Raw genomic sequence first — 13,515 nt, 5'->3', positions numbered from 1 at the left:
AGAGAGAGCGAGAGAGAGAGAGAGCGAGAGAGCGAGAGAGCGAGAGAGAGAGAGAGAGAGAGAGAGAGAGAGAGAGGGAGAGAGGGAGAGAGGGAGAGAGGGAGAGAGGGAGAGAGGGAGAGAGGGAGGGAGGGAGGGAGGGAGGGAGGGAGAGAGAGAGAGAGAGAGAGAGAGAGAATGCAAGCAAGACCATGTCAGTTTTTTGTAACCTAATCTCAGAAGTCATATCCATGACTTTTGCCTTATTCTATTTATCAGAAGCAAGCCACTAGGTCCAGCCCAGCCTTAAAGGCAGGATCATTAGTGGTCAGCTTAGAAGCCTGCCTACCCCAGGAAACAGAGAAAAAATTACAGAGAGGCAATTTTTTTTTTTAAATGTTTGCATGCCTGAAAAGGTCTTTTCTACTCTCACATTTAATCCACAGTTTGTTACAGAATTCTAGGTTGACGGTGCTGGCCTGGCTCTCCTCCCCAACCCTACCTGAGGGTGGGCTACCCTGAGAAGACAGGAAAGGGAGACCTGGACCTGCGGGGTGAGGACACCTAACACCTTCACAGCCCCCAACGGCTTGAGGAAGAGCCATGCCTGGTCTTTAGGTTCCCCAGGCCCACTGACCAGATGCAGAAGTAGGTGAAGAATTGCAGAAGAGCAGACTTAAAAGATAAAACTTAGAAGATAAAACATTATTGGTTATGTGCCAAACACTTTGATCCCACAATGATTGTAACAGCTGGATCTTAAGTTAACATGAGGGAAACATTAAGTTAACATCTTAGGGAAAGGAAGCAATATAGTAATTCTGACCCTGACTCACTAGTCTCTGTGAATACATTCTAGCCTGCATGTAGCCTAGATGATTAAGCACCTCTCCCTTTTACAGAATTCATGATCTGCTAGTTCTATGACTCTGCTTACGTATATCTCCCAGCTGTGATAAAACAACTTTGTTCTCTGAGTTTTCCAGGAACATGACAACCTCCAGAAAGAAAAATTCTGTGTGGGTACCCATCACGAATGACAGAAGAAAGAGATTATGTGGTACCTTGAAGTTCATCACACTGGATGGTCGACATCCCTAACCCCCCTCCTTCCCTGCCCATTTCCCCTATATCACTGTCTCAAGATTCCGTATGATTTGAAGATGGTTCTTTAGGAAACTAGTCGACCATCTTCCGATTATGCTAACTAATCGTATAAATTTTCCTTTCTCAACCACCGGCTTGTTTGTAATTGATTGGCACCAGGTTGCAGTGAGCAGAACGAGCCCCTTTTTGCTCAGTTACATGATCTATAGAACTAGTCCTTACAGGACAGTTATTTACCTTATCAGTCATCTGAACAGTCTGCATAATAGACACAGAAAATGAATTAAAAATTGAGTGAAGATGCAATGAGGACACTGAAACATAAAAACAAACAGAAAAAAAACTGACAGAACTTCTGCACAGGAACAAAAATATAAGGACACAAATAACAATGATGCTTAGAACCCCAGTGCAGAAGGAGGTGAAGAACTGGATGAAGACCTTTTATGTGCATCTCTCGAGGAGAAGGAAAACAACACCTAAAATCATTATTTGAAATTTCAATTCTTAAGTAAACAAAACCTACCTCTGAATGGACATGAGAATGATGAAATCCCTTAAGTTCTCTTTACTCCTGATAGCTTTCAAGCACTGCTGAAGTGTGGGATAAGTTCTGGTGAAAAGGTCCTGAGAAAGCACTTGGAGACAACACAAATTAACATGTTCCATTGGAAAATAGCAGAATCAGACTCTAGAGATCTGTGAGAGCTGCCTTTGGGAAGAAACTCTCCGGGAAGTGAGAGACACTTCACTTCCATGATCACTAACGATGTGTGGACACAGCAGGGGAAGAACACCAGCCCATGCTGGTGAGGTTTGTTGATGATCAAGAGAAGAATTTGTGGGCTTCCTGCCTCATGAAGCTGATGCAGAAATTTTGGTTGTGCAATTTCACTGTATGATAACTGAGAAGTGGGAACTAAACGTGGAGTACACTAACGTGTAACCAAACGTGGCATATATTGCGTCCAGTAGGTTTTCTTCGAAAATGAAAGGTGTGGGGCTGGCCCGGTGGCGCAGCAGTTAAGTTTGCACATTCTGCCTCTGCGGCCTGGGGTTTGGATCCCAGGTGGGGACCTATGCACCACTTGTCAAGCCATGCTGTGGCTGGCGTCCCACATATTGAGCAGAGGAAGATGGGCATGGATGTTAGCTCAGGGCCAATATTCCTCAAAAAAAAAAAGAAAAACAGTTGCTGATTCGACTTTTGGAGAAATATCCCTGAGCTGCCTCCATACTCAGATCTTCCTGTGCTTTAAATATGTGACTGGCAAAACCAGTGCCTGTTGTGGGAGTATCTGTTGCATTGGAAATAACTGAAGAAGTTTGTTCTTTTATCCCTCAATTACCACAACACTTTTATAACTTGACAATGTAATTACTCTTTTCTCTGAATAATGAAGGGTAATGACCTGAAGGAAATTTGTCATTCTCAATGGACAGACAGGCATGGTGCTTTTGAAATTTTAATAGCTCTCCTGCAAGCACTCGTTTCATGTTCAGGTATAAATAAGTGACACGAATATTAGATGGAATAACTGTATAGCTGGCAGAGCATGTGTCCTCTGCAGTGTATCAACAAATTTTTATCTCATTTTTGTACTTGAGAATGTCCTATCTTAACCTTAAAGAAATTGTCCTATCTTTTATAAGAGCCTTTGGAAAAAATCTCCGGGGGGCGAATCTTTGATGTTTTCTTTGCAGTCAGCAGCTTCACTGCAGTGTTGCATTCACTAATGAGGTGCTGGAAAATATCAAAACTTACCATGTATTTCATTTGAGGCAGCTATAAATTTGATAACCAAATTTGATATTCAAATGAAACTCCCTGGGAAACTCCACAGAGCTCAGCAAGGAAACCTGGAATCTCAACCAACCTCTGAAAATGACTGTAAAGAGTCCCTAAGTGTTCCAACAGTGGAGCACATTACTCAGGAACTTAACGATATATTCTCAGAACAACACCCCAAAGCTCGTAAACACTTATCTCTGGTACCGTCTGTCATGGAACAGCTCAAATTCAACACATCAGAAGGACACCAGGCTGACTTGTACAGAAGTGACTTAGCCAATCCTGACACACTCCCAGCACAGTGTCACTGTTGGAGAATCAAGTAGAAACAGAAGGAAAGAGAGAGAGCTTCCATCCACCACGTATGAAGCCCTCCATCTGCCGGACCTCTAGTTTTTTCCTAACGTTTATGCATTGCTGAAGGTCCTGTCTATTCCTGTGATGAAAGCTGAGAATAAGTGCCATGAAAATGGATGAGTCTCAAAGCTTACCTGAGGAACACTTTGACAGATTGAAGGTCAAGTAACTTAGTTTTGCTTAACAAAAATTTTTATATAAAACATGATCTGGATTTATTGTAGACATATATATCAAAATCTATACATCTAAGTCGGTGCTTCCTATGGATAATTCATAAACTCTCAAAAATACCTAAGGGAATGTTTAAAAATAGGTTTTCTCCTATGTTTAATATTTAGGGGGAAAGCTGTAAAGTATACATAGGCCAGTTACCAAATTTCTTTGCCTATAGGGCTCCAATTGAATAAATTAGCTATTGATAATCTATCTGTTTAAACAACCACTGTTTTAATGCTCACACTTTGAAGACTTAGCTATTCTTTCAGGAGATAGTACTGAAAGTGCCAAATTTCATTTCTGCATGATCTCTGATACTGGCACTCTGGAATTGTCTAAAGTCATTTTAAACACAGCATTTATCATCACTATGGATCCAACTGTATTGAGTTATCAGTTCTTTGAAGGAATAGATTTGGAGGAGGTGTAGGAGGAAGGAATACATTTTATAAAATGTTACAATGTCTCTCACAATCGACCTTTGACTAGTTGAAGTTTTAAGTATATGTTAAAAATCTGTGAGGAGGGGGCCGGCCCCATGGCGAGTGGTTAAGTTCGCCTGCTCTGCTGCGGTGGCCCAGGGTTTCACTGGTTCGGATTCTGGGCGCGGACATGGCACCACTCATCAGGCCACACTGAGGAGGTGTCCCACGTCCCACGTCCCACAACTAGAAGGACCTACAGCTAAAAAATATACAACTATGTACTGGGGGGATTTGGGGGAGAAAAAGCAGAACGAAAAAAGAAAAAAAAAAAAAGATTGGCAACAGTTGTTAGCTCAGGTGCCAATCTTTAAAAAAAAAAAAATCTGTAAGGGAAGAGAGAAAAACTGTGAGCTCCTTAGACAACGGTGTCAGTGTAGGTTTTGTCTTTATCAAGTGAACCCAAAGGAACAAGTTACAATTGAAGTTCGAATAGAAGAGCCTATCGTTGTTTCACATCTGGTTGTTGCTATTTAGATTACTTTCTTGAGCCTACACCTGCCTGTATCATAAGCTTTTTATCAGGTATATGATAAATACTTCCGTATCATGCTCAACCCAGAATCAGAGGACATGGATACTGACAACTGATTCATCTGTTTTCTTCTTTCTTTCTTTCTATGACTATATTTACTTCTTCCTCTTGATCTGGAAAACTTGCAAAACATAAATGTTTTGTGGTTTATTTAGGAACAATACAGAAAATATGACTATTATTTTTAGTGAGAAAAATAAATTTTATTTCAATCTAAGTAAATTTTTATTTCAGTGAAATAAGCTTATTTCAATATAAATAAAATGTAGATTTAGGGTTGTTTAAATTTGTTTTAAAATTTTGTTTTAAAAACATTATGCCCAGATGGGTTCACTGGTGAATTCAACCAAGCATTTAGGAAAGAAATTATACCAATTCTCTATAATCTCTTCCAGAAGATAGAAGCAGAGGAATTACTTCCTAACTGATTTTATGAGGCCAGAATTACCCCAATATCAAAACCAGACAAAGACATTACAAGAAAAGGAAACCACAGACTGATATCTCTCATGAATATAGATGCAAACATATTTAACAAAATATTACCAAACCAAATCCAATAACGTATAAAAAGAATTTTACACCATGACCAAGTGGGATTTATCCCAGTTATGCAAGCTTGGCTCAACATTTGAAAATCAATTAATGTAACCCATCACATCAACAGGCTAAAGAAAATCACATGATCATGTCAATAGATGCAGAAGAAGCATTTGACAAAATCCAACACCCATTCCTATAAAATCTATCAGAAAACTAGGAATAGAGGGAATCTTCCTCAACTTCATACAGAACATCTACAGAAACCGACAGCTAACATATATTTAATGGTGAGAAACTAGAAGCTTTCCCACTAAGACCAGGAACAAGGCAAGAATGTCCCCTCTCACCACTACTTTTCAACATCATGTTGAAGTCATTGCTAATGCAATAAGATAAAAAAGAAATAAAATGTGTGCAAATTGGGAAGGAAGAAATAAAAAGTGTCTGTGTTCACAGATGAGGTAATTTTCTATGTAGAAAATCTGAAATAATCAACAAAAAACCTCCTGGAACTAATAAGCAAGTATAGCAAGGTTGCCGGATACAAGGTTAACATACAAAAACCAATTGCTTTCCTATATACCAGCAATAAAGAAGTGGAATTTGAAATTAAAAACACATTATTTACATTAGCACTCAAAAAAGGTAATACTGAAGTATAAATCTAACAAAATACGTACAAGATCTAGATGAGGAAAACTACAAAACTCTATTGAATGAAATCAAAGAAGAGCTAAATAAATGGAGATATTCCATGTTCATGGATAAGAAGATTCAATATTGTCAAGATATCGGTTCTTCCTAACTTGCTCTATAGATTCAACACAATCACAATAAAAATCTCAGCAAATAATTTTGTGGATGTCAATAAACTGATTCTAAAGTTTATATAAAGAGGCTGAAGACCCAGAATAGCCAACACAATATTGAAGAAAAAGAACAAAGTTGGGAAGACTGACACTACCTGACTTAGAGACTTACTATAAAGCTACATAGTCAAGACAGTGTGGTATTAATAAAAGCATAGGCAAATAGGTTGGGGGAACAGAATACAGAGCCCAGAAATAGACTCACATAAATATAGGCAACTGATCTTTGACGAAGGAACAAAGGTAATACAATAGAGCAAAGACAGTCTTCTTAACAAACGGTGCTGGAACAACTAGATATAGATATGCAAAAAAAAATCTAGACACAGACCTTACAGCTAACTCAAAATGGATCACAGACCTAAAGGTAAATGCAAAAATATAAAACTCCTAGAAGATAATATAGGAGAAAACCTAGACAACTTTAGGTTTGGTGATGACTTTTTAGATACACCAAAGTCATGATCCATGAAAGAAATAAGTGATAAACTGGACTTCCTGCTCTGTGAAAGGCAATGTCAAGAGAATGAGAAGACAAACCAAGGACCAGTAAGAAATATTTGCAAAAGACACACCTGATAAAGGGCTGTTATCCAAAATATACAAAGAACTCTTAAAACTCAACAATAAGAAAAGAAATAACCTGATTAAAAAATGGGCCAAAAGACCTTAACAAACATCTCACCAAAGAAGATAGACAAGTGACAAATAAGGATATGAAAAGATCCTTCACATCATATGTCATCAGGCAAATGCAAATTAAAACAAAAAGGAGATGTCAGTACACAGCTATTAGAATGGCCAAAATCCAGAACACCGCCAACACCAAATGCTGACAATGATGTAGAGTGACAGGAACTCATACACTGCAAAATGGTATAGTCACTTTGGAAGACAGTTTGACAGTTACTTACAAAACTAAACATACTCTTTTTTTAAAAAAAAAAAATTCAGCTTTATTGAGATATAATTGACATATAAAATTGTAAGGTATTTAAAGCGTACCTTGTGGTGATTTGATATACATATACATTGTGAAAAGACTCCCCCATCCAGTTAAGTAACACATCTTCTTACCATACAACCCAGCAATTGCACTCCTTGGTATTTACCCAAAGGAGTTGAAAACTTATGTCCACACAAAAACCTGAACATGGATGTTTATAGCAGTTTTATTCATAATTGCCAAAACCTGGAAGCAACAAAATGTCCTTCAGTAGGTAAATCAGTAAATAAACTGTGGTACATCCACACAACAGAATATTATTCAGTGCTGAAAAGGAATGAGCTATCAAGACATGAAAAGACATGGAGGAAACTGAAATGCATATTACTAAAGTGAAAGAAGCCAATATGAAACATACTGTATGATTCTAACAATACAACATTCTGGAAAAGGCAAAATTATGGAGACAGTAAAAATATCAGTGATTGCCAGGGCTTAGAGCAGAACAGAAGGGTTGATGAATAGGTGGAGCATAGAAGATTTTTAGGGCAGTGAAAATACTCTGGATGATACTACAATGGTGAATACATGTCATTATATATTTATCAAACCTATAGAATGCACAACACTAAAAGGGAAGCCTAATGTAAGCTATGAACTTTGGGTGATAATGATGTGTCAGTGTAGATTCAATGATTGTAACGAATGTACCGCTCTGGTAGGAGATGTTGATAGTGGAGGAGGCTGTGAGTGAGGGGGAAGGAAGAATATGGGACATCTCTGTATTTTCTTCTCAATTTTACTGTGAACCGAAAACTATCAGCCTGGGGGTCCTGGACTGCACACACTTGGGATATTCTCACCTCTGGCAGAGGACTAAAAAAGTAGTGCAAATAATACATAAATATTGCTTACCATTGTCTTAGAGAATAAAGGAACAATAAAAAATCTTTTGAACTTTATTTGCTTTTTTATATCCTAAAATTTCCATTTCATTTCATCCAAAAGCCTAGTCTAGAGACAGCAGGTCATCTTTATCATTGGCAAGGTTCTAAATAGCTAGGCAATTATCCCAATGTCATTTATTTACTAGTTAATCTTTCCATATTGATTGGAAATCATGTCTGTATCATACATGAAATTCCCATACACATACTCAATTTTTAGACTCTCAATACTATTCCATTGAAGTAGATTTCTGCATAACATACCAAACTGTTTTTATCATTGTAACTGGGTCAGTGTATTAGTTATCTATTGCTGTATAACAAATTACCCCAAAATTTAGCACCTTAAAACTTTTATTATCTCACACAATTTCTAAGGGCCAGGAATCTGGGAGCAGTTTAGCTGAGGGGTTCTAGCTCAGTCTCTCACAAGGTTGCTATGGAGGTGCTGGCTGTAGCTGCAGTCATCTCAAGGCTTGACTGACACTGAAGGATCCACTTCTAAGCTCAGTTGTGATGTGCCTACAGGCATTACTTCCTCACTTGATGTTGGCCAGAGGTTTTCATTCCTTGCCATGTAGGTCTCTCCAGAGGGCTGCTCACAACATGGCAACTTGCTTCCTCCAGGATGAGAGACCAGGGAGTGGGAGGATGTCCAAACAGAAGCCACAGTCTTTTATAACTGAACCTTGAAAGTGACATACCATTACTTCTGTCATACGCTCCTGGTCACATAGACCAACCCTGGTTTAATAGGGCTCCAGATTTAACAAATAAAAATACGCTATTCCCAGTTTAATTTGATTTTCAGAAAAATAACAAAAATGTTTAGTATAAGTAGGTCCCATGCAATATTTGAGACATACTTACAGTAAAATATTACACGTTGTTTGTCTGAAATTCAAATTTAACTGGGCATTCTATATTTTATCTGGTAACCCTACGCTGGTACAATCTGGGAGGGGATACACAATGGTGTGAAAACCAGAAGGCACACAAGAGATCACTGGGGTCTGTCTTGGAGGTTGGCTACCAGGGCTAAGTCTTCCCTCATAATCGTTTATTTATTTTGTTGATCAATTTCACATAATTACTCTTCCTGTTTGGCTGAAAATCAAGTAATGTTACCAAAAAAAAATCCAGTTATAGTTTTTGCTGGGATTTCATTGAATCCATAGATTAACGTAAGAGAAATGGATACATTTATAGTTTGGAGTCTTCTGATCAAGCCTTTTTACATCCTCTAATAAGTTTTAAACTTTTCTTCACCTATCCTGCATACTTCCTGTTAGGATTTGCTGCTATTGTTGTTTTAATTTGTGGTTGTAATAATTTTACCTCTGATATTGATGAACTGGTTTTGGTTGAAATACAAGAATACTATTGGTTTTTATACATTTCTTTTGTAATGGCTGCCTTACTGAATGCTCCCATTATTTCTAAAAACTTTTTAAGTTGATTCCCTAAGGTTTTCCAGGTATATCACAAGGTCATCAGCAAATAATAATTTTTCCACCTCCTTTTCAAGATTTAAACCCCTTATTTTGTTCTTTTGACTGATGACACTGTCTATCAAGCAGTTATTTTTATTAGAAAAACTTGGGACTAGGAAACATCTTCTGAATTGGGGGAAAATAATATATAGGAAAACTATTTTACAAATGTTATTATTTAGATTGAGGTATACATGTAGCGTGATGTTTCCAAACTATCCTTCCGAAATGCTTTGAACCAAAACTCGCTAAATAAAAAGCTCCCCAGAATTTTAGCTTAAGTATCTCATATCTGCATTGCCTTGAAAGAACTTACAACAGAGTTTGGCTTCCAGGTGGCAGCCTGACTTTTTCCTTACTTACCATTTTAGGCAAATATTCAAGGGGGACTTTGCACAGGACTTTAGACATATCATTTCCCCAAAGAGTTTATTACAAAATAAACTCTGGATTAGGAAAACAAGAATCACACATGTAAAGATAAATAAGGACAGAGTCCTCTGAAAATCCAGAATACAGGCCACAGCAAAAAACAACATAACCTAACGGGAACAGAAGGAAAGCCAAGCAGTGAGAGAGCCAGCCTTCAGGGCAATGCTACCTCCTTTGCCAGGCATTGGCTCCCCTTTTTTAGCAACAGTTGTTAACAATCTCTTGAGCAGTGGGAGTGTCAGATTTTTCACTTGGGAAACGCTTAGGGGTAGCAATCTGGAGGCAAGGGGAAGCTGGAGGACTTGTCTTAATTTAGTGCTGCTTCTGCATCGTAAGCACGTTGTTTTTACTTAGCTTGCATGTTACACAACGATAAAAATAACATATGTTTTGGGGCCAGGCCCGTGGCTGAGTGGTTAAGTTCGTACTCTGCTTCGGTGGCCCAGGGTTTCACGGGTTCGGATGCTGGACGTGGACCTAGCACGGCTCATCAGGCCACGCTGAGGTGGCGTCCCACATAGCAGAACTAGAAGGACCTACAACTAGAATATACAACTATGTATTGGGGGCACTTTGAGGAGAAGAAGAAGAAAAAAAGGAAGACTGGCAACAGATGTTAGCTCAGGGCCAATCTTTGAAAAAAAATAATAATGTGTTTTCTAAAGATGCTTTTCTTTATAATTTACAAGCTTTTTCTTTTTATATATTAATTATGATTCTGGAGGGGGTTGTGGGGTTTATGAACATTGATGGGGGGAGCTAAAGTTCTCCTAGGTCATTCCTTTGTGTCGCTAATGCTATAAAGCACTGTTCTAAATTATACGAAAATATAAAGTTTAAATATATACAATTGTTACCCTCAAAAAAGCGTAGTCCATAGGTGCAAACAAATAGGTACAAAAAGAATGCAAACAGTGAATCACAAAAGGAGATGGAGTTAAGTGTTGACTATGGGCACAGTACAGAATACCCAAACTCTGGGTTACAAATGAGAACATTGAGGTTGAGGGCTGAGTTGATTTTTTTTTTTTAATTGGCCCTGAGCTAACATCTGTTGCCAATCTTCCTTTTTTTTCCCTTCTTCTCCCCAAAGCCCCCCAGTACATAGTTGTATATATTAGTTGCAGGTCCCTCTAGTTGTGCTATGTGGGACGCTGTCTCAGCGTGGCTTGGTGAGTGGTGCTAGGTCTGCACTCAGGATCCGTACTGGATCGTTGAAACGCTGGACCATTGAAGGGGAGCGTGTGAACTTAACCACTGGGCCACGGGGCTGGCCCCAAGCCGAGCTAATTTTAAACTTTGCCCTAACACTGTTGATGATGGCAAAGTATTCCCCTGGAGCGGGGTATAGGATAAAGGGAGGAAACACGTCTTTTTCTAACACATCTGGTGAGGTGGTCCTAAGCCATAATGAGTCTGGAGAGGCACCTCCTCCCAGCCTACGGCTTACTGTGTAACAATTTTTTTGGAAATATGTAAGACGAGGTATTTCAAGTCCTACGGAGAGTTCAACTCAGACCTGGAGGCTGGGAAACAAATCCAGATGGAGCGGCTTCAATTCAACAAATAATTTATTGAGTAAATATGTATCAGCCACTATGTTGGGGATAAAATAAGACAATCAGAGTCAAGGGAAGAAGTTTTCATCTATCTCAGAATCACACTCAGGATCTTACCTATACATAGTAACTTGAAAGGTTACTATCCACCAAAACAACTAGTTTTGCATTTGCTAGAAGATTCTTGTCTTTGAGAATGCATGCGCTTTCTGAACAGAGTACAAAAATTAAAATGTGTTCTCTTTAACTCTCAACTGCCCACCTCAGAAAAAACACTGCAAATTTAAGCTGACTTTGCTATTGCTCTGTAGGGGACTGAATTAACAGCGATTTTTAACTTAGTGAACACCAACGGTGAGCCAATTTAAACTAAATATGCCTGACCAAGCCATCCTACTGAGCAGTAATCAGAGCAAACCTCATCCTAGCCAGGATCAGCGACATCCTCCAGAACCCAAAGGCCTGGGGAGAAAGCCCAATTTAATTAACATTCCTCACTGAACTCCTGATTCTAACCACCATCCCCTCCTCCAACACCTCTTTCTCTCCACCGGAGAAAACAGCACCCCATCCACCCAGCCACTTGCTCAATCTGGGGATGCTAATGCACCTGCTCTCTGAACTCTCAGATCCATACAATTACCAAGTCCTGTCAACTTTACCTCCACTATATCTTGAATTCCTTTACTTTCCTTTCCCCCAGCATTACTCAGTCCAAGTCATCTATATCTCCCACCTGGACAACTGCAATAGCTTCCTAACCAGTCTGCTTACTTCCGTCTCTATCAGACTCCTCAGATATAGACGTAATTGTTTATTGGATATTTCTCCTCTCAGAACGTAAGCTCTGAGAAGACAAAGACCATGTCTGATTTTTTTTTTTTTTACTGGGGTGTTCCTGGTGCCTAGCACAGTACCTGGCTAGAGCAGGCACCAATAAAACTTGGTGAGAGAATGAATGAATGCTTTGTAGAATAGCTGCATGATAGATGTCCTCCTGTTCACAACAGACAAGGATAGATTAGAATACACTCCCTAAAAAGACTTTTTTCCCCTCAGAGCTACATGAGCCATTCCTCTAAGAGGATTGAGTCTTATTTCTTCCTTCATACTGACTGTATGGTGACCTTTTAGCAGAGCCTTTTAGGAAGAAATCTGAGTGAGAGCTCTGATAGAGCAGGACTAGAAGAATCCAAACTGAGTTACCTCTTTCTAATGCTTTGGAAAGAAATGAAGACATTTTATGAAATAAAAACAAAATGCAATCTTAGAAATAGGGCCTTTGAGGCAGTACTGCCACCTGGTGGCAATAATCTTAATTCACAGGCAACCAAGAACTTTTCCCTCTGCTTTCTATTGTCTCCTTTTTCCTGAAATTTTACGACTTTAACCTTGGTATGAGTCTCCTGTGATCCATCATGCCTTCTATTCTGGAAATGTATGTCCTTCAGTTCTAGGGCATTTTCATGAATTATTTTTTTGATATTTTTCTCCCCACCATTTTTTCTGGTTTTTTTTTGGAATTCCTATAATTTGGATGTTAGATCTCCTGAATTGATCTTTTTTGTTATCCTTTTTCTCCCATTTCCCCCTTCTCTGTCTTTTTGTTTTTTTACTACTTTTTCAGAGGTGATGGTGTGGCTCCACCAAAATATCACCAAAACAACCTGTTGATAAAACGACGCTGAGCCTACTCTTAGTGAAGTAAGGGAGAGCACTGACTTGACAGTTTTAGCAGCCTCTCAGAAGAGGAAGGGCAGAGTTGAGATATTTGTCAGGTTTTGAAATTTGGTTGAAGGCAGGTCTTTCAATGCTAGGGCTTGATTAGCATTGGACAAGGGTAAGAGTTTAGGTTTGGTGGACTCAGCAAGCAAGGATTCTAAGATGAGAGGTTCAAAGAGTCTTGAGGAGTAAACTGTGGTTTGGTGCTATCTATTGGTAAGCTGAACAGTTTAACGTTCATTTAAATGGGTTTTTGGGGGAGGAAATTCCCAGAATAAACGAAGTTATTTACATCTTTTACTGCCTGTATAAAGTTAAATTGGTGACATGAGTGAAAGAGTAAGTCTTGCGAATGCCAACAGTAAGCTGTGTGGGCATACATGGTTTCAGTTCTCAGGGCTCCTCACCTTATTCTCCTTCCTTTCTGTTGAATTTTTCATTTCTACTCTACTATTTCCAATTTATATTAGTCTTTTTTCTTCTCAATGTTCCTTTTTAAAGCCTTTCTTTTGGGAGGCAGAGGATGTCTACAA

This window comes from Equus quagga, chromosome 2, assembly GCF_021613505.1.
Source record: "Equus quagga isolate Etosha38 chromosome 2, UCLA_HA_Equagga_1.0, whole genome shotgun sequence".
In the NCBI taxonomy this organism is placed as follows: domain Eukaryota; kingdom Metazoa; phylum Chordata; class Mammalia; order Perissodactyla; family Equidae; genus Equus; species Equus quagga.
The sequence above is the reverse complement of the archived record's forward strand: the minus strand, read 5'-3'. Positions refer to the sequence as shown.